The sequence below is a fragment of the Anser anser genome (assembly GCF_964211835.1).
Source record: "Anser anser genome assembly, chromosome: 7".
In the NCBI taxonomy this organism is placed as follows: domain Eukaryota; kingdom Metazoa; phylum Chordata; class Aves; order Anseriformes; family Anatidae; genus Anser; species Anser anser.
Genome location: NC_139727.1, coordinates 2,790,641 through 2,810,678, shown reverse-complemented (window position 1 = coordinate 2,810,678; position 20,038 = coordinate 2,790,641).

Here is a 20,038-nt window from a genome sequence, read left to right as displayed (position 1 = left end):
TGAGTCCAGAGAGTGCACTGGCCCCACTGGGGATGCAGAGCAGTGAGTCCAGAGAGTGCACTGTCACCACTGGGGATGCACTCCGGTGAGTCCAGAGAGTGCATTGGCACCACTGGGGATGCAGTGCAGTGAGTCCAGAGACTGCACTGGCACCACTGGGGTTTGAGTGCAGTGAGTCCAGAGAGTGCACTGGCACCAATGGGGATGCACTGCAGTGAGTCCAGAGAGTGCCCTTGCACCACTGGGGATAAACTGCAGTGAGTCCAGACAGTGCACTGGCACCACTGGGGATGCAGTGCAGTGAGTCCTGAGAGTACAATGGCACCACAAGTGATGCAGTGCAGTGAGTCCAGAGAGTGCACTGGCATCACTGGGGATGCACTGCAATGAGTCCAGAGAGTGCACTGGCACCACTGGGGATGCAGTGCAGTGAGTCCAGAGAGTGCACTGGCACCAATGGAGATGCACTGCAGTGAGTCCAGAGAGTGCACTGGCTCCACTGGGGATGCCCTGCACTGAGTCCAGACAGTACACTGGCACCACTGGGGATGCAATGCAGTGAGTCCAGAGAGTGCAATGGAACCACTGGGGATGCAGTGCAGTGAGTCCAGAGAGTGCACTGGCACCACTGGGGATGCACTGCAGTGAGTCCAGAGACTACACATGCACCACTGGGGATGCAGTGCAGTGAGTCCAGAGAGAGCACTGGCACCACTGGGGATGCAGTGCTGTGAGTCCAGAGAGTGCACTGGCACCACAGGTGATACACTGCAGTGAGTCCAGAGAGTGCACTGGCACGACTGGGGATGCAGCACAGTGAGTCCAGAGAGTGCACTGTCACCACTGGGGATGCAGCGCAGTGACTACAGAGAATGCACTGGCACCAAAAGGGATGCACTGCAGTGAGTCCAGAGAGTGCACTGGCACCAGTGGGGATGCAATGCAGTGGGTCCAGAGAGTGCACTGGCACCACTGGGGATGCAGTGCAGTGAGTCCAGAGAGTGCACTGGCACCACTGGGGATGCACTGCAGTGAGTCCAGAGAGTTCACTGGCACCACTGGGGATGCAGTGCAGTGAGTCCAGAGAGTGCAGTGGCACCACTGGGGATGCAGTGCAGTGAGTCCAGAGAGTGCACTGGCACCACTGGTGATGCAGTGCCGTGAGTCCAGAGAGTACACTGGTACCACTGGGGATGCACTGCAGTGAGTCCAGAGAATGCACTGGCACTAATGGGGATGCAGTGCAGTGACTCGAAAGAGTGCACTGGCACCACTGCAGATGCACTGCAGTGAGTCCGGAGAGTACCCTGGCACCAATGGTGATGCAGTGCAGTGAGTTCAGAGAGTGCACTGGCACCACTGGGGATGCAGTGCAGTGAGTCCAGAGAGTGCTCTGGCACCACTGAGCTACACTGCAGTGAGTCCATTAATTGCACTGGCACCACTGGGGATGCACTGCTGTGAGTCCAGAGACTACACTGGCACCACTGGGGATGCAGTGCAGTGAGTCCAGAGAGTGCACTGGCACCACTGGGGATGCACTGCAGTGAGTCCAGAGAGTGCACTGGCACCACTGGGGATGCAGTGCAGTGAGCTCAGAGAGTGCACTGGCACCACTGGGGATGCAGTGCAGTGAGTCCAGAGATTGCACTGGCACCACTGGGGATGCAGTGCAGTGAGTCCAGAGAGTGCACTGGCACCACTGGGGATGCACTGCAGTTAGTCCAGAGAGTGCACTGGCTCCACTGGGGATGCAGTGCAGTGATTCCAGAGAGTGCACTGGCACCACTGGGGATGCAGTGCAGTGAGTCCTGAGAGTGCACTGGCACCACAAGGGATGCACTGCAGTGAGTCCAGAGAGTGCACTGGCACCACTGGGGATGCAGTGCAGTGAGTCCAGAGAGTGCACTGGCACCAACTGGGGATGCAGTGCAGTGAGTCCAGAGAGTGCACTGGCCCCACTGGGGATGCAGTGCACTGAGTCCAGAGAGTGCACTGGCACCACTGGGGATGCACCCCGGTGAGTCCAGAGACTGCATTGGCACCACTGGGGATGCAGTGCAGTGAGTCCAGAGACTGCACTGGCACCACTGCGGTTTGAGTGCAGTGAGTCCAGAGAGTGCACTGGCACCAATGGGGATGCACTGCAGTGAGTCCAGAGAGTGGCCTTGCACCACTGGGGATAAACTGCAGTGAGTCCAGACAGTGCACTGGCACCACTGGGGATGCAGTGCAGTGAGTCCTGAGAGTGCAATGGCACCACAAGGGATGCAGTGCAGTGAGTGCAGAGAGTGCACTGGCACCACTGGGGATGCACTGCAGTGAGTCCAGAGAGTTCACTGGCACCACTGGGGATGCAGTGCAGTGAGTCCAGAGAGTGCACTGGCACCAATGGAGATGCACTGCAGTGAGTCCAGAGAGTGCACTGGCTCCACTGGGGATGCCCTGCACTGAGTCCAGAGAGTGCACTGGCACCACTGGGGATGCAATGCAGTGAGTCCAGAGAGTGCAATGGAACCACTGGGGATGCAGTGCAGTGAGTCCAGAGAGTGCACTGGCACCACTGGGGATGCACTGCAGTGAGTCCAGAGACTACACATGCACCACTGGCGATGCAGTGCAGTGAGTCCAGAGAGAGCACTGGCACCACTGGGGATGCAGTGCCGTGAGTCCAGAGAGTGCACTGGCACCACTGGGGATGCACTGCAGTGAGTCCAGAGACTACACATGCACCACTGGGGATGCAGTGCAGTGAGTCCAGAGAGTGCACTGGCACCACTGGGGATGCACCCCGGTGAGTCCAGAGAGTGCACTGGCACCACTGGTGATGCAGTGCAGTGAGTCCAGAGAGTGCACTGGCACCAGTGGGGATGCAATGCAGTGGGTCCAGAGAGTGCACTGGCACCACTGGGGATGCAGTGCAGTGAGTCCAGAGACTGCACTGGCACCACTGGTGATGCACTGCAGTGAGTCCAGAGAGTTCACTGGCACCACTGGGGATGCAGTGCAGTGAGTCCAGAGAGTGCACTGGCCCCACTGGGGATGCAGTGCAGTGAGTCCAGAGAGTGCACTGGCACCACTGGGGATGCACCCCGGTGAGTCCAGAGAGTGCATTGGCACCGCTGGGGATGCAGTGCAGTGAGTCCAGAGACTGCACTGGCACCACTGGGGTTTGAGTGCAGTGAGTCCAGAGAGTGCACTGGCACCAATGGGGATGCACTGCAGTGAGTCCAGAGAGTGCCCTTGTACCACTGGGGATAAACTGCAGTGAGTCCAGACAGTGCACTGGCACCACTGGGGATGCAGTGCAGTGAGTCCTGAGAGTGCAATGGCACCACAAGGGATGCAGTGCAGTGAGTCCAGAGAGTGCACTGGCACCACTGGGGATGCACTGCAGTGAGTCCAGAGAGTGCACTGGCACCACTGGGGATGCAGTGCAGTGAGTCCAGAGAGTGCACTGGCACCAATGGAGATGCACTGCAGTGAGTCGAGAGAGTGCACTGGCTCCACTGGGGATGCCCTGCACTGAGTCCAGAGAGTGCACTGGCACCACTGGTGATGCAATGCAGTGAGTCCAGAGAGTGCAATGGAACCACTGGGGATGCACTGCAGTGAGTCCAGAGAGTGCACTGGCACCACTGGGGATGCAGTGCAGTGAGTCCTGAGAGTACAATGGCACCACAAGGGATGCAGTGCAGTGAGTCCAGAGAGTGCACTGGCACCACTGGGGATGCACTGCAGTGAGTCCAGAGACTACACATGCACCACTGGGGATGCAGTGCAGTGAGTCCAGAGAGAGCACTGGCACCACTGGGGATGCAGCACAGTGAGTCCAGGGAGTGCACTGTCACCACTGGGGAAGCAGCGCAGTGACTAAAGAGAGTGCACTGGCACCAAAAGGGATGCACTGCAGTGAGTCCAGAGAGTGCACTGGCACCAATGGGGATGCACTGCACTGAGTCCAGAGAGTGCACTGGCACCACTGGGGATGCAGTGCAGTGAGTCCAGAGAGTGCCCTTGAACAACTGGAGATGCACTGCAGTGAGTCCAGACAGTGCACTGGCACCACTGGGGATGCACTTCAGTGAGTCCAGAGAGTGCACCGGCTCCAATGGGGATACACTGCAGACAGTCCAGAGAGTAAACTGGCTCCTCTGGGGATGCAGTGCAGTGAGTCCAGAGAGTGCACTGGCACCACTGGGGATGCACTGCAGTGAGTCCAGAGAGTACTCTGGCACCACTGGGGATGCACTGCAGTGAGTCCAGAGACTACACATGCACCACTGGGGATGCAGTGCAGTGAGTCCAGAGAGTGCACTGGGACCACTGGGGATGCACCCCGGTGAGTCCAGAGAGTCCACTGGCACCACTGGTGATGCAGTGCAGTGAGTCCAGAGAGCCACTGGCACCACTGGTGATGCAGTGCAGTGAGTCCAGAGAGTGCACTGGCACCATTGGGGATGCAGTGCACTGAGTCCAGAGAGTGCACTGGCACCAATGGGGATGCAGTGCAGTGAGTCCAGAGAGTGCACTGGCACCACTGGGGATGCAGTGCAGTGAGTCCAGAGATTGCACTGGCACCACTGGGGATGCACTGCAGTGAGTCCAGAGAGTGCACTGGCACCACTGGGGATGCACTGCAGTGAGTCCAGAGAGTGCTCTGGCTCCACTGGGGATGCACTGCACTGAGTCCAGAGAGTGCACTGGCACCACTGGGGATGCAATGCAGTGAGTCCAGAGAGTGCAATGGAACCACAGGTGATGCAGTGCAGTGAGTCCAGAGAGCCACTGGCACCACTGGGGATGCAGTGCAGTGAGTCCAGAGACTACACATGCACCACTGTGGATGCAGTGCAGTAAGTCCAGAGAGTGCACTGGCACCACTGGGGATGCAGTGCAGTGAGTCCAGAGAGTGCACTGGCACCACTGGGGATGCAGTGCAGTGAGTCCAGAGAGTACACTGGCACCACTGGGGATGCACTGCAGTGAGTCCAGAGAATGCACTGGCACTAATGGGGATGCAGTGCAGTGACTCGAAAGAGTGCACTGGCACCACTGCGGATGCACTGCAGTGAGTCCGGAGAGTACCCTGGCACCAATGGTGATGCAGTGCAGTGAGTCCAGAGAGTGCACTGGCACCACTGGGAATGCAGTGCAGTGAGTCCAGGGAGTGCACTGGCACCACTGGGGATGCAGTGCAGTGAGTCCAGAGAGTGCTCTGGCACCACTGAGCTACACTGCAGTGAGTCCAGTAATTGCACTGGCACCACTGGGGATGCACTGCTGTGAGTCCAGAGACTACACTGGCACCACTGGGGATGCAGTGCAGTAAGTCCAGAGAGTGCACTGCCACCACTGGGGATGCAGTGCATTGAGTCCAGAGAGTGCACTGGCACCACTGGGGATGCAGTGCAGTGAGTCCAGAGAGTGCACTGGCACCACTGGGGATGCAGTGCAGTGAGCTCAGAGAGTGCACTGGCACCACTGGGGATGCACTGCAGTTAGTCCAGAGAGTGCACTGGCTCCACTGGGGATGCAGTGCAGTGATTCCAGAGAGTGCACTGGCACCACTGGGGATGCAGTGCAGTGAGTCCTGAGAGTGCATTGGCACCACAAGGGATGCACTGCAGTGAGTCCAGAGAGTGCACTGGCACCACTGGGGATGCAGTGCAGTGAGTCCAGAGAGTGCACTGGCACCAACTGGGGATGCAGTGCAGTGAGTCCAGAGAGTGCACTGGCCCCACTGGGGATGCAGTGCAGTGAGTCCAGAGAGTGCACTGGCACCACTGGGGATGCACCCCGGTGAGTCCAGAGAGTGCATTGGCACCACTGGGGATGCAGTGCAGTGAGTCCAGAGACTGCACTGGCACCACTGGGGTTTGAGTGCAGTGAGTCCAGAGAGTGCACTGGCACCAATGGGGATGCACTGCAGTGATTCCAGAGAGTGCCCTTGCACCACTGGGGATAAACTGCAGTGAGTCCAGACAGCGCACTGGCACCACTGGGGATGCAGTGCAGTGAGTCCTGAGAGTGCAATGGCACCACAAGGGATGCAGTGCAGTGAGTCCAGAGAGTGCACTGGCACCACTGGGGATGCACTGCAGTGAGTCCAGAGAGTGCACTGGCACCACTGGGGATGCAGTGCAGTGAGTCCAGAGAGTGCACTGGCACCAATGGAGATGCACTGCAGTGAGTCCAGAGAGTGCACTGGCTCCACTGGGGATGCCCTGCACTGAGTCCAGAGAGTGCACTGGCACCACTGGGGATGCAATGCAGTGAGTCCAGAGAGTGCAATGGAACCACTGGGGATGCAGTGCAGTGAGTCCAGAGAGTGCACTGGCACCACTGGGGATGCACTGCAGTGAGTCCAGAGACTACACATGCACCACTGGGGATGCAGTGCAGTGAGTCCAAAGAGAGCACTGGCACCACTGGGGATGCAGCACAGTGAGTCCAGGGATTGCATTTGCACCACTGGGGATGCAGCGCAGTGACTACAGAGAGTGCACTGGCACCAAAAGGGATGCACTGCAGTGAGTCCAGAGAGTGCACTGGCACCAATGGGGATGCACTGCAGTGAGTCCAGAGAGTGCACTGGCACCACTGGGGATGCAGTGCAGTGAGTCCAGAGAGTGCCCTTGAACCACTGGAGATGCACTGCAGTGAGTCCAGACAGTGCACTGGCACCACTGGGGATGCACTTCAGTGAGTCCAGAGAGTGCACCGGCTCCAATGGGGATACACTGCAGACAGTCCAGAGAGTAAACTGGCTCCACTGGGGATGCAGTGCAGTGAGTCCAGAGAGTGCACTGGCACCACTGGGGATGCACTGCAGTGAGTCCAGAGAGTACTCTGGCACCACTGAGCTGCACTGCAGTGAGTCCAGAGAGTGCACTGGCACCACTGGGGATGCACTGCAGTGAGTCCAGAGACTACACATGCACCACTGGGGATGCAGTGCAGTGAGTCCAGAGAGTGCACTGGCACCACTGGGGATGCAGCCCGGTGAGTCCAGAGAGTGCACTGGCACCACTGGTGATGCAGTGCAGTGAGTCCAGAGAGCCACTGGCACCACTGGTGATGCAGTGCAGTGAGTCCAGAGAGTGCACTGGCACCATTGGGGATGCAGTGCACTGAGTCCAGAGAGTGCACTGGCACCAATGGGGATGCAGTGCAGTGAGTCCAGAGAGTGCACTGGCACCACTGGGGATGCAGTGCAGTGAGTCCAGAGATTGCACTGGCACCACTGGGAATGCACTGCAGTGAGTCCAGAGACTACACTGGCACCACTGGGGATGCAGTGCCGTGAGTCCAGAGAGTGCACTGGCACCATTGGGGATGCAGTGCAGTGAGTCCAGAGAGCCACTGGCACCACTGGTGATGCAGTGCAGTGAGTCCAGAGAGTGCACTGGGACCATTGGGGATGCAGTGCACTGAGTCCAGAGAGTGCACTGGCACCATTGGGGATGCAGTGCAGTGAGTCCAGAGAGTGCACTGGCACCACTGGGATGCACTGCAGTGAGTCCAGAGAGTGCACTGACACCACTGAGCTGCAGTGCAGTGAGTCCAGAGATTGCACTGGCACCACTGGGGATGCACTGCAGTGAGTCCAGAGACTACACTGGCACCACTGGGGATGCAGTGCCGTGAGTCCAGAGAGTGCACTGGCACCACTGGGGATGCAGTTCAGTGAGTCCAGACAGTGCAATGACACCAACTGGAGCTGCACTGCTGTGAGTCCTGAGATAGCACTGGCACCACTGGGGTTACAGTGCAGTGAGTCCAGAGACTACACTGGCACCACTGGGGTTGCAGTGCCGTGAGTCCAGAGAGTGCACTGGCACCATTGGGGATGCACTGCAGTGAGTCCAGACAGTGCAATGGCACCAACTGGAGCTGCACTGCTGTGAGTCCTGAGATAGCACTGGCACCACTGGGGTTACAGTGCAGTGAGTCCAGAGACTACACTGGCACCACTGGGGTTGCACTGCAGTGAGTCCAGAGAGTGCACTGTCACCACTGGGGATGCAGTGCAGTGAGTCCAAGAGTGCACTGGCACCACCGGGGATTCACTGCAGTGAGTCCAGAGAGTGCACTGGCACCACTGGGGATGCACTGCAGTGAGTCCAGAGAGTGCACTGGCACACTGGGGATGCAGTGCACTGAGTCCAGAGAGTGCACTGGCACCTCTGGGATACACAGCAGTGAGTCCAGAGAGTGCACTGGCACCACTGGGGATGCAGCACAGTGAGTCCAGAGAGTGAAGTGTCACCACTGGGGACGCAGCGCAGTGACTACAGAGAGTGCACTGGCACCACTGGGGATGCACTGCAGTGAGTCCAGAGAGAGCACTGGCACCAGTGGGGATGCACTGCAGTGGGTCGAGAGACTGCACTGGCACCACTGGGGATGCAGTGCAGTGAGTCCAGAGAGTGCACTGGCACCACTGGGGATGCACTGCAGTGAGTCCAGAGAGTGCACTGGAACCACTGGGGATGCAGTGCAGTGAGTCCAGAGAGTGCACTGGCACCATTGGGGATGCACTGCAGTGAGTCCAGAGAGTGCACTGGCACCACTGGGGATGCAGTGCAGTGAGTCCAGAGAGTGCACTGGCACCACTGGAGATGCACTGCAGTGAGTCCAGAGAGTGCACTGGCTCCACTGGGGATGCACTGCACTGAGTCCAGAGAGTGCACTGGCACCACTGGGGATGCAATGCAGTGAGTCCAGAGAGTGCAATGGAACCACTGGGGATGCAGTGCAGTGAGTCCAGAGAGTGCACTGGCACCACTGGGGATGCACTGCAGTGAGTCCAGAGACTACACATGCACCACTGGGGATGCAGTGCAGTGAGTCCAGAGAGTGCACTGGCACCACTGGGGATGCACCCTGGTGAGTCCAGAGAGTGCACTGGCACCACTGGAGATGCACTGCAGTGAGTCCAGAGAGTGCACTGGCACCACTGGGGATGCACTGCACTGAGTCCAGAGAGTGCACTGGCACCACTGGGGATGCAATGCAGTGAGTCCAGAGAGTGCAATGGAACCACAGGTGATGCAGTGCAGTGAGTCCAGAGAGCCACTGGCACCACTGGTGATGCAGTGCAGTGAGTCCAGAGACTACACATGCACCACTGGGGATGCAGTGAAGTAAGTCCAGAGAGTGCACTGGCACCACTGGGGATGCAGTGCAGTGAGTCCAGAGAGTGCACTGGCACCACTGGGGATGCAGTGCAGTGAGTCCAGAGAGTGCAGTGGCACCACTGGGGATGCAGTGCAGTGATTCCAGAGAGTGCACTGGCACCACTGGTGATGCAGTGCCGTGAGTCCAGAGAGTACACTGGCACCACTGGGGATGCACTGCAGTGAGTCCAGAGAATGCACTGGCACTAATGGGGATGCAGTGCAGTGACTCGAAAGAGTGCACTGGCACCACTGCGGATGCACTGCAGTGAGTCCGGAGAGTACCCTGGCACCAATGGTGATGCAGTGCAGTGAGTCCAGAGAGTGCACTGGCACCACTGGGGATGCAGTGCAGTGAGTCCAGAGAGTGCACTGGCACCACTGGGGATGCAGTGCAGTGAGTCCAGAGAGTGCTCTGGCACCACTGGGGATGCAGTGCAGTGAGCTCAGAGAGTGCACTGGCACCACTGGGGATGCAGTGCAGTGAGTCCAGAGATTGCACTGGCACCACTGGGGATGCAGTGCAGTGAGTCCAGAGAGTGCACTGGCACCAACTGCGGATGCAGTGCAGTGAGTCCAGAGAGTGCACTGGCCCCACTGGGGATGCAGTGCAGTGAGTCCAGAGAGTGCACTGTCACCACTGGGGATGCACTCCGGTGAGTCCAGAGAGTGCATTGGCACCACTGGGGATGCAGTGCAGTGAGTCCAGAGACTGCACTGGCACCACTGGGGTTTGAGTGCAGTGAGTCCAGAGAGTGCACTGGCACCAATGGGGATGCACTGCAGTGAGTCCAGAGAGTGCCCTTGCACCACTGGGGATAAACTGCAGTGAGTCCAGACAGTGCACTGGCACCACTGGGGATGCAGTGCAGTGAGTCCTGAGAGTGCAATGGCACCACAAGTGATGCAGTGCAGTGAGTCCAGAGAGTGCACTGGCATCACTGGGGATGCACTGCAATGAGTCCAGAGAGTGCACTGGCACCACTGGGGATGCAGTGCAGTGAGTCCAGAGAGTGCCCTGGCACCAATGGAGATGCACTGCAGTGAGTCCAGAGAGTGCACTGGCTCCACTGGGGATGCCCTGCACTGAGTCCAGAGAGTACACTGGCACCACTGGGGATGCAATGCAGTGAGTCCAGAGAGTGCAATGGAACCACTGGGGATGCAGTGCAGTGAGTCCAGAGAGTGCACTGGCACCACTGGGGATGCACTGCAGTGAGTCCAGAGACTACACATGCACCACTGGGGATGCAGTGCAGTGAGTCCAGAGAGAGCACTGGCACCACTGGGGATGCAGTGCTGTGAGTCCAGAGAGTGCACTGGCACCACAGGTGATACACTGCAGTGAGTCCAGAGAGTGCACTGGCACGACTGGGGATGCAGCACAGTGAGTCCAGAGAGTGCACTGTCACCACTGGAGATGCAGCGCAGTGACTACAGAGAATGCACTGGCACCAAAAGGGATGCAGTGCAGTGAGTGCAGAGAGTGCACTGGCACCAGTGGGGATGCAATGCAGTGGGTCCAGAGAGTGCACTGGCACCACTGGGGATGCAGTGCAGTGAGTCCAGAGAGTGCACTGGCACCACTGGGGATGCACTGCAGTGAGTCCAGAGAGTTCACTGGCACCACTGGGGATGCAGTGCAGTGAGTCCAGAGATTGCACTGGCACCATTGGGGATGCAGTGCAGTGGGTCCAGAGAGTGCAGTGGCACCACTGGGGATGCACTGCAGTGAGTCCAGAGAGTGCACTGGCTCCACTGGGGATGCACTGCACTGAGTCCAGAGAGTGCACTGGCACCACTGGGGATGCACTGCAGTGAGTCCAGAGAGTGCCCTTGCACCACTGGAGATGCAGTGCAGTGAGTCCAGACAGTGCACTGGCACCACTGGGGATGCAGTTTAGTGAGTCCAGAGAGTGCACCGGCTCCAATGGGGATACACTGCAGACAGTCCAGAGAGTAAACTGGCTCCACTGGGGATGCAGTGCAGTGAGTCCAGAGAGTGCACTGGCACCACTGGGGATGCACTGCAGTGAGTCCAGAGAGTACTCTGGCACCACTGAGCTGCACTTCAGTGAGTCCAGAGATTGCACTAGCACCACTGGGGATGCACTGCAGTGAGTCCAGAGACTACACTGGCACCAGTGGGGATGCAGTGCAGTGAGTCCAGAGAGTGCACTGGCACCACTGGGGATGCATCCCGGTGAGTCCAGAGAGTGCACTGACACCACTGGGGATGCAGTGCAGTGAGTCCAGAGAGTGCACTGTCACCACTGGTGATGCAGTGCAGTGAGTCCAGAGAGTCACTGGCAGCACTGGGGATGCAGTGCAGTGAGTCCAGAGAGTGCACTGGCACCATTGGGGATGCAGTGCAGTGAGTCCAGAGAGTGCACTGGCACCATTGGGGATGCAGTGCAGTGAGTCCAGAGAGTGCACTGGCACCACTGGGGATGCAGTGCACTGAGTCCAGAGAGTGCACTCTCAGCAGTGGGGATGCACTGCATTGAGTCCAAAGAGTGCACTGGCACCAGAGGGGATGCAGTGCAGTGAGACCAGAGAGTGCACTGGCACCACTGGGGATGCAGTGCAGTGAGTCCAGAGAGTGCACTGGCACCACTGGGGATGCACTGCAGTGAGTCCTGAGAGTGCAATGGCACCACTGGGGATGCACTGCAGTGAGTCCAGAGAGTGCACTGGCACCACTGGGGATGCAGTGCAGTGAGTCCAGAGAGTGCACTGACACCACTGGGAATGCACTGCAGTGAGTACTGAGAGTGCACTGGCACCTAAGGGGCTGCACTGCAGTGAGTCCAGAGAGTGCACTGGCACCACTGGGGATGCAGTGCAGTGAGTCCAGAGAGTGCAATGACACCAATGGGATGCAGTGCAGTGAGTCCACAGAGTGCACTGGCACACACAGGGGATACACTGCAGTGAGTCCAGAGAGTGCACTGGCAACACTGGGGATGCAGCACAGTGAGTCCAGAGAGTGAAGTGTCTCCACTGGGGACGCAGCGCAGTGACTACAGAGAGTGCAATGGAACCACTGGGGATGCAGTGCAGTGAGTCCAGAGAGTGCACTGGCACCAGTGGGGATGCACTGCAGTGGGTCCAGAGAGTGCACTGGCACCACTGGGGATGCAGTGCAGTAAGTCCAGAGAGTGCACTGGCACCACTGGGGATGCAGTGCAGTGAGTCCAGAGAGTGCACTGGCACCACTGGGGATGCAGTGCAGTGAGTCCAGAGAGTGCAGTGGCACCACTGGGGATGCAGTGACGTGAGTCCAGAGAGTGCACTGGCACCACTGGTGAGGCAGTGCCGTGAGTCCAGAGAGTACACTGGCACCACTGGGGATGCACTGCAGTGAGTCCAGAGAATGCACTGGCACTAATGGGGATGCAGTGCAGTGACTCGAAAGAGTGCACTGGCACCACTGCGGATGCACTGCAGTGAGTCCGGAGAGTACCCTGGCACCAATGGTTATGCAGTGCAGTGAGTCCAGAGAGTGCACTGGCACCACTGGGGATGCAGTGCAGTGAGTCCAGAGAGTGCACTGGCACCACTGGGGATGCAGTGCAGTGAGTCCAGAGAGTGCTCTGGCACCACTGAGCTACACTGCAGTGAGTCCAGTAATTGCACTGGCACCACTGGGGATGCACTGCTGTGAGTCCAGAGACTACACTGGCACCACTGGGGATGCAGTGCAGTGAGTCCAGAGAGTGCACTGGCACCACTGTTGATGCAGTGCAGTGAGTCCAGAGAGTGCACTGGCACCATTGGGGATGCAGTGCAGTGAGTCCAGAGAGTGCACTGGCACCACTGGGGATGCAGTGCACTGAGTCCAGAGAGTGCACTCTCAGCAGTGGGGATGCACTGCATTGAGTCCAAAGAGTGCACTGGCACCAGAGGGGATGCAGTGCAGTGAGACCAGAGAGTGCACTGGCACCACTGGGGATGCAGTGCAGTGAGTCCAGAGAGTGCACTGGCACCACTGGGGATGCACTGCAGTGAGTCCTGAGAGTGCAATGGCACCACTGGGGATGCACTGCAGTGAGTCCAGAGAGTGCACTGGCACCACTGGGGATGCAGTGCAGTGAGTCCAGAGAGTGCACTGACACCACTGGGAATGCACTGCAGTGAGTACTGAGAGTGCACTGGCACCTAAGGGGCTGCACTGCAGTGAGTCCAGAGAGTGCACTGGCACCACTGGGGATGCAGTGCAGTGAGTCCAGAGAGTGCAATGACACCAATGGGATGCAGTGCAGTGAGTCCACAGAGTGCACTGGCACACACAGGGGATACACTGCAGTGAGTCCAGAGAGTGCACTGGCAACACTGGGGATGCAGCACAGTGAGTCCAGAGAGTGAAGTGTCTCCACTGGGGACGCAGCGCAGTGACTACAGAGAGTGCAATGGAACCACTGGGGATGCAGTGCAGTGAGTCCAGAGAGTGCACTGGCACCAGTGGGGATGCACTGCAGTGGGTCCAGAGAGTGCACTGGCACCACTGGGGATGCAGTGCAGTAAGTCCAGAGAGTGCACTGGCACCACTGGGGATGCAGTGCAGTGAGTCCAGAGAGTGCACTGGCACCACTGGGGATGCAGTGCAGTGAGTCCAGAGAGTGCAGTGGCACCACTGGGGATGCAGTGACGTGAGTCCAGAGAGTGCACTGGCACCACTGGTGAGGCAGTGCCGTGAGTCCAGAGAGTACACTGGCACCACTGGGGATGCAGTGCAGTGAGTCCAGAGAATGCACTGGCACTAATGGGGATGCAGTGCAGTGACTCGAAAGAGTGCACTGGCACCACTGCGGATGCACTGCAGTGAGTCCGGAGAGTACCCTGGCACCAATGGTTATGCAGTGCAGTGAGTCCAGAGAGTGCACTGGCACCACTGGGGATGCAGTGCAGTGAGTCCAGAGAGTGCACTGGCACCACTGGGGATGCAGTGCAGTGAGTCCAGAGAGTGCTCTGGCACCACTGAGCTACACTGCAGTGAGTCCAGTAATTGCACTGGCACCACTGGGGATGCACTGCTGTGAGTCCAGAGACTACACTGGCACCACTGGGGATGCAGTGCAGTGAGTCCAGAGAGTGCACTGGCACCACTGTTGATGCAGTGCAGTGAGTCCAGAGAGTGTACTGGCACCACTGGGGATGCAGTGCAGTGAGTCCAGAGACTGCACTGGCACCACTGGGGATGCAGTGCATTGAGTCCAGAGAGTGCACTGGCACCACTGGGGATGCACTGCAGTTAGTCCAGAGAGTGCACTGGCTCCAGTGGGGATGCAGTGCAGTGATTCCAGAGAGTGCACTGGCACCACTGGGGATGCAGTGCAGTGAGTCCTCAGAGTGCAATGGCACAACAAGGGATGCACTGCAGTGAGTCCAGAGAGTGCACTGGCACCACTGGGGATGCAGTGCAGTGAGTCCAGAGAGTGCACTGGCACCAATGGGGATGCACTGCAGTGAGTCCAGAGAGTGCTCTTGCACCACTGGGGATAAACTGCAGTGAGTCCAGACAGTGCACTGGCACCACTGGGGATGCAGTGCAGTGAGTCCTGAGAGTGCAATGGCACCACAAGGGATGCAGTGCAGTGAGTCCAGAGAGTGCACTGGCACCACTGGGGATGCAGTGCAGTGAGTCCAGAGAGTGCACTGGCACCACTGGGGATGCAGTGCAGTGAGTCCAGAGAGTGCACTGGCACCAATGGAGATGCACTGCAGTGAGTCCAGAGAGTGCACTGGCTCCACTGCGGATGCCCTGCACTGAGTCCAGAGAGTGCACTGGCACCACTGGGGATGCAATGCAGTGAGTCCAGAGAGTGCAATGGAACCACTGGGGATGCAGTGCAGTGAGTCCAGAGAGTGTACTGGCACCACTGGGGATGCACTGCAGTGAGTCCAGAGACTACACATGCACCACTGGGGATGCAGTGCAGTGAGTCCAGAGAGAGCACTGGCACCACTGGGGATGCAGCACAGTGAGTCCAGAGAGTGCACTGTCACCACTGGGGATGCAGCGCAGTGACTACAGAGAGTGCACTGGCACCAAAAGGGATGCACTGAGTGAGTCCAGAGAGTGCACTGGCACCAATGGGGATGCACTGCACTGAGTCCAGAGAGTGCACTGGCACCACTGGGGATGCAGTGCAGTGAGTCCAGAGAGTGCCCTTGAACCACTGGAGATGCACTGCAGTGAGTCCAGACAGTGCACTGGCACCACTGGGGATGCACTTCAGTGAGTCCAGAGAGTGCACCGGATCCAATGGGGATACACTGCAGACAGTCCAGAGAGTAAACTGGCTCCACTGGGGATGCAGTGCAGTGAGTCCAGAGACTGCACTGGCACCACTGGGGTTTGAGTGCAGTGAGTCCAGAGAGTGCACTGGCACCAATGGGGATGCACTGCAGTGAGTCCAGAGAGTGCCCTTGCACCACTGGGGATAAACTGCAGTGAGTCCAGACAGTGCACTGGCACCACTGGGGATGCAGTGCAGTGAGTCCTGAGAGTGCAATGGCACCACAAGTGATGCAGTGCAGTGAGTCCAGAGAGTGCACTGGCATCACTGGGGATGCACTGCAATGAGTCCAGAGAGTGCACTGGCACCACTGGGGATGCAGTGCAGTGAGTCCAGAGAGTGCACTGGCACCAATGGAGATGCACTGCAGTGAGTCCAGAGAGTGCACTGGCTCCACTGGGGATGCCCTGCACTGAGTCCAGAGAGTACACTGGCACCACTGGGGATGCAATGCAGTGAGTCCAGAGAGTGCAATGGAACCACTGGGGATGCAGTGCAGTGAGTCCAGAGAGTGCACTGGCACCACTGGGGATGCACTGCAGTGAGTCCAGAGACTACACATGCACCACTGGGGATGCAGTGCAGTGAGTCCAGAGAGAGCACTGGCACCACTGGGGATGCAGTGCTGTGAGTCCAGAGAGTGCACTGGCACCACAGGTGATACACTGCAGTGAGTCCAGAGAGTGCACTGGCACGACTGGGGATGCAGCACAGTGAGTCCAGAGAGTGCACTGTCACCACTGGAGATGCAGCGCAGTGACTACAGAGAATGCACTGGCACCAAAAGGGATGCAGTGCAGTGAGTGCAGAGAGTGCACTGGCACCAGTGGGGATGCAATGCAGTGGGTCCAGAGAGTGCACTGGCACCACTGGGGATGCAGTGCAGTGAGTCCAGAGAGTGCACTGGCACCACTGGGGATGCACTGCAGTGAGTCCAGAGAGTTCACTGGCACCACTGGGGATGCAGTGCAGTGAGTCCAGAGATTGCACTGGCACCATTGGGGATGCAGTGCAGTGGGTCCAGAGAGTGCAGTGGCACCACTGGGGATGCACTGCAGTGAGTCCAGAGAGTGCACTGGCTCCACTGGGGATGCACTGCACTGAGTCCAGAGAGTGCACTGGCACCACTGGGGATGCACTGCAGTGAGTCCAGAGAGTGCCCTTGCACCACTGGAGATGCAGTGCAGTGAGTCCAGACAGTGCACTGGCACCACTGGGGATGCAGTTTAGTGAGTCCAGAGAGTGCACCGGCTCCAATGGGGATACACTGCAGACAGTCCAGAGAGTAAACTGGCTCCACTGGGGATGCAGTGCAGTGAGTCCAGAGAGTGCACTGGCACCACTGGGGATGCACTGCAGTGAGTCCAGAGAGTACTCTGGCACCACTGAGCTGCACTTCAGTGAGTCCAGAGATTGCACTAGCACCACTGGGGATGCACTGCAGTGAGTCCAGAGACTACACTGGCACCAGTGGGGATGCAGTGCAGTGAGTCCAGAGAGTGCACTGGCACCACTGGGGATGCATCCCGGTGAGTCCAGAGAGTGCACTGGCAACACTGGGGATGCAGTGCAGTGAGTCCAGAGAGTGCACTGTCACCACTGGTGATGCAGTGCAGTGAGTCCAGAGAGTCACTGGCACCACTGGGGATGCAGTGCAGTGAGTCCAGAGAGTGCACTGGCACCATTGGGGATGCAGTGCAGTGAGTCCAGAGAGTGCACTGGCACCATTGGGGATGCAGTGCAGTGAGTCCAGAGAGTGCACTGGCACCACTGGGGATGCAGTGCACTGAGTCCAGAGAGTGCACTCTCAGCAGTGGGGATGCACTGCATTGAGTCCAAAGAGTGCACTGGCACCAGAGGGGATGCAGTGCAGTGAGACCAGAGAGTGCACTGGCACCACAGGGGATGCACTGCAGTGAGTCCAGAGAGTGCACTGGCACCACTGGGGATGCACTGCAGTGAGTCCTGAGAGTGCAATGGCACCACTGGGGATGCACTGCAGTGAGTCCAGAGAGTGCACTGGCACCACTGGGGATGCAGTGCAGTGAGTCCAGAGAGTGCACTGACACCACTGGGAATGCACTGCAGTGAGTACTGAGAGTGCACTGGCACCTAAGGGGCTGCACTGCAGTGAGTCCAGAGAGTGCACTGGCACCACTGGGGATGCAGTGCAGTGAGTCCAGAGAGTGCACTGGCACCAATGGGATGCAGTGCAGTGAGTCCACAGAGTGCACTGGCACACACAGGGGATACACTGCAGTGAGTCCAGAGAGTGCACTGGCAACACTGGGGATGCAGCACAGTGAGTCCAGAGAGTGAAGTGTCTCCACTGGGGACGCAGCGCAGTGACTACAGAGAGTGCAATGGAACCACTGGGGATGCAGTGCAGTGAGTCCAGAGAGTGCACTGGCACCAGTGGGGATGCACTGCACTGAGTCCAGAGAGTGCACTGGCACCACTGGGGATGCACTGCAGTGAGTCCAGAGAGTGCCCTTGCACCACTGGAGATGCAGTGCAGTGAGTCCAGACAGTGCACTGGCACCACTGGGGATGCAGTTTAGTGAGTCCAGAGAGTGCACCGGCTCCAATGGGGATACACTGCAGACAGTCCAGAGAGTAAACTGGCTCCACTGGGGATGCAGTGCAGTGAGTCCAGAGAGTGCACTGGCACCACTGGGGATGCACTGCAGTGAGTCCAGAGAGTACTCTGGCACCACTGAGCTGCACTTATGTGAGTCCAGAGATTGCACTAGCACCACTGGGGATGCACTGCAGTGAGTCCAGAGACTACACTGGCACCAGTGGGGATGCAGTGCAGTGAGTCCAGAGAGTGCACTGGCACCACTGGGGATGCATCCCGGTGAGTCCAGAGAGTGCACTGGCAACACTGGGGATGCAGTGCAGTGAGTCCAGAGAGTGCACTGTCACCACTGGTGATGCAGTGCAGTGAGTCCAGAGAGTCACTGGCACCACTGGGGATGCAGTGCAGTGAGTCCAGAGAGTGCACTGGCACCATTGGGGATGCAGTGCAGTGAGTCCAGAGAGTGCACTGGCACCATTGGGGATGCAGTGCAGTGAGTCCAGAGAGTGCACTGGCACCACTGGGGATGCAGTGCACTGAGTCCAGAGAGTGCACTCTCAGCAGTGGGGATGCACTGCATTGAGTCCAAAGAGTGCACTGGCACCAGAGGGGATGCAGTGCAGTGAGACCAGAGAGTGCACTGGCACCACTGGGGATGCAGTGCAGTGAGTCCAGAGAGTGCACTGGCACCACTGGGGATGCACTGCAGTGAGTCCTGAGAGTGCAATGGCACCACTGGGGATGCACTGCAGTGAGTCCAGAGAGTGCACTGGCACCACTGGGGATGCAGTGCAGTGAGTCCAGAGAGTGCACTGACACCACTGGGAATGCACTGCAGTGAGTACTGAGAGTGCACTGGCACCTAAGGGGCTGCACTGCAGTGAGTCCAGAGAGTGCACTGGCACCACTGGGGATGCAGTGCAGTGAGTCCAGAGAGTGCACTGGCACCAATGGGATGCAGTGCAGTGAGTCCACAGAGTGCACTGGCACACACAGGGGATACACTGCAGTGAGTCCAGAGAGTGCACTGGCAACACTGGGGATGCAGCACAGTGAGTCCAGAGAGTGAAGTGTCTCCACTGGGGACGCAGCGCAGTGACTACAGAGAGTGCAATGGAACCACTGGGGATGCAGTGCAGTGAGTCCAGAGAGTGCACTGGCACCAGTGGGGATGCACTGCAGTGGGTCCAGAGAGTGCACTGGCACCACTGGGGATGCAGTGCAGTAAGTCCAGAGAGTGCACTGGCACCACTGGGGATGCAGTGCAGTGAGTCCAGAGAGTGCACTGGCACCACTGGGGATGCAGTGCAGTGAGTCCAGAGAGTGCAGTGGCACCACTGGGGATGCAGTGACGTGAGTCCAGAGAGTGCACTGGCACCACTGGTGAGGCAGTGCCGTGAGTCCCGAGAGTACACTGGCACCACTGGGGATGCACTGCAGTGAGTCCAGAGAATGCACTGGCACTAATGGGGATGCAGTGCAGTGACTCGAAAGAGTGCACTGGCACCACTGCGGATGCACTGCAGTGAGTCCGGAGAGTACCCTGGCACCAATGGTTATGCAGTGCAGTGAGTCCAGAGAGTGCACTGGCACCACTGGGGATGCAGTGCAGTGAGTCCAGAGAGTGCACTGGCACCACTGGGGATGCAGTGCAGTGAGTCCAGAGAGTGCTCTGGCACCACTGAGCTACACTGCAGTGAGTCCAGTAATTGCACTGGCACCACTGGGGATGCACTGCTGTGAGTCCAGAGACTACACTGGCACCACTGGGGATGCAGTGCAGTGAGTCCAGAGAGTGCACTGGCACCACTGTTGATGCAGTGCAGTGAGTCCAGAGAGTGTACTGGCACCACTGGGGATGCAGTGCAGTGAGTCCAGAGACTGCACTGGCACCACTGGGGATGCAGTGCAGTGAGTCCAGAGAGTGCACTGGCACCACTGGGGATGCACTGCAGTTAGTCCAGAGAGTGCAC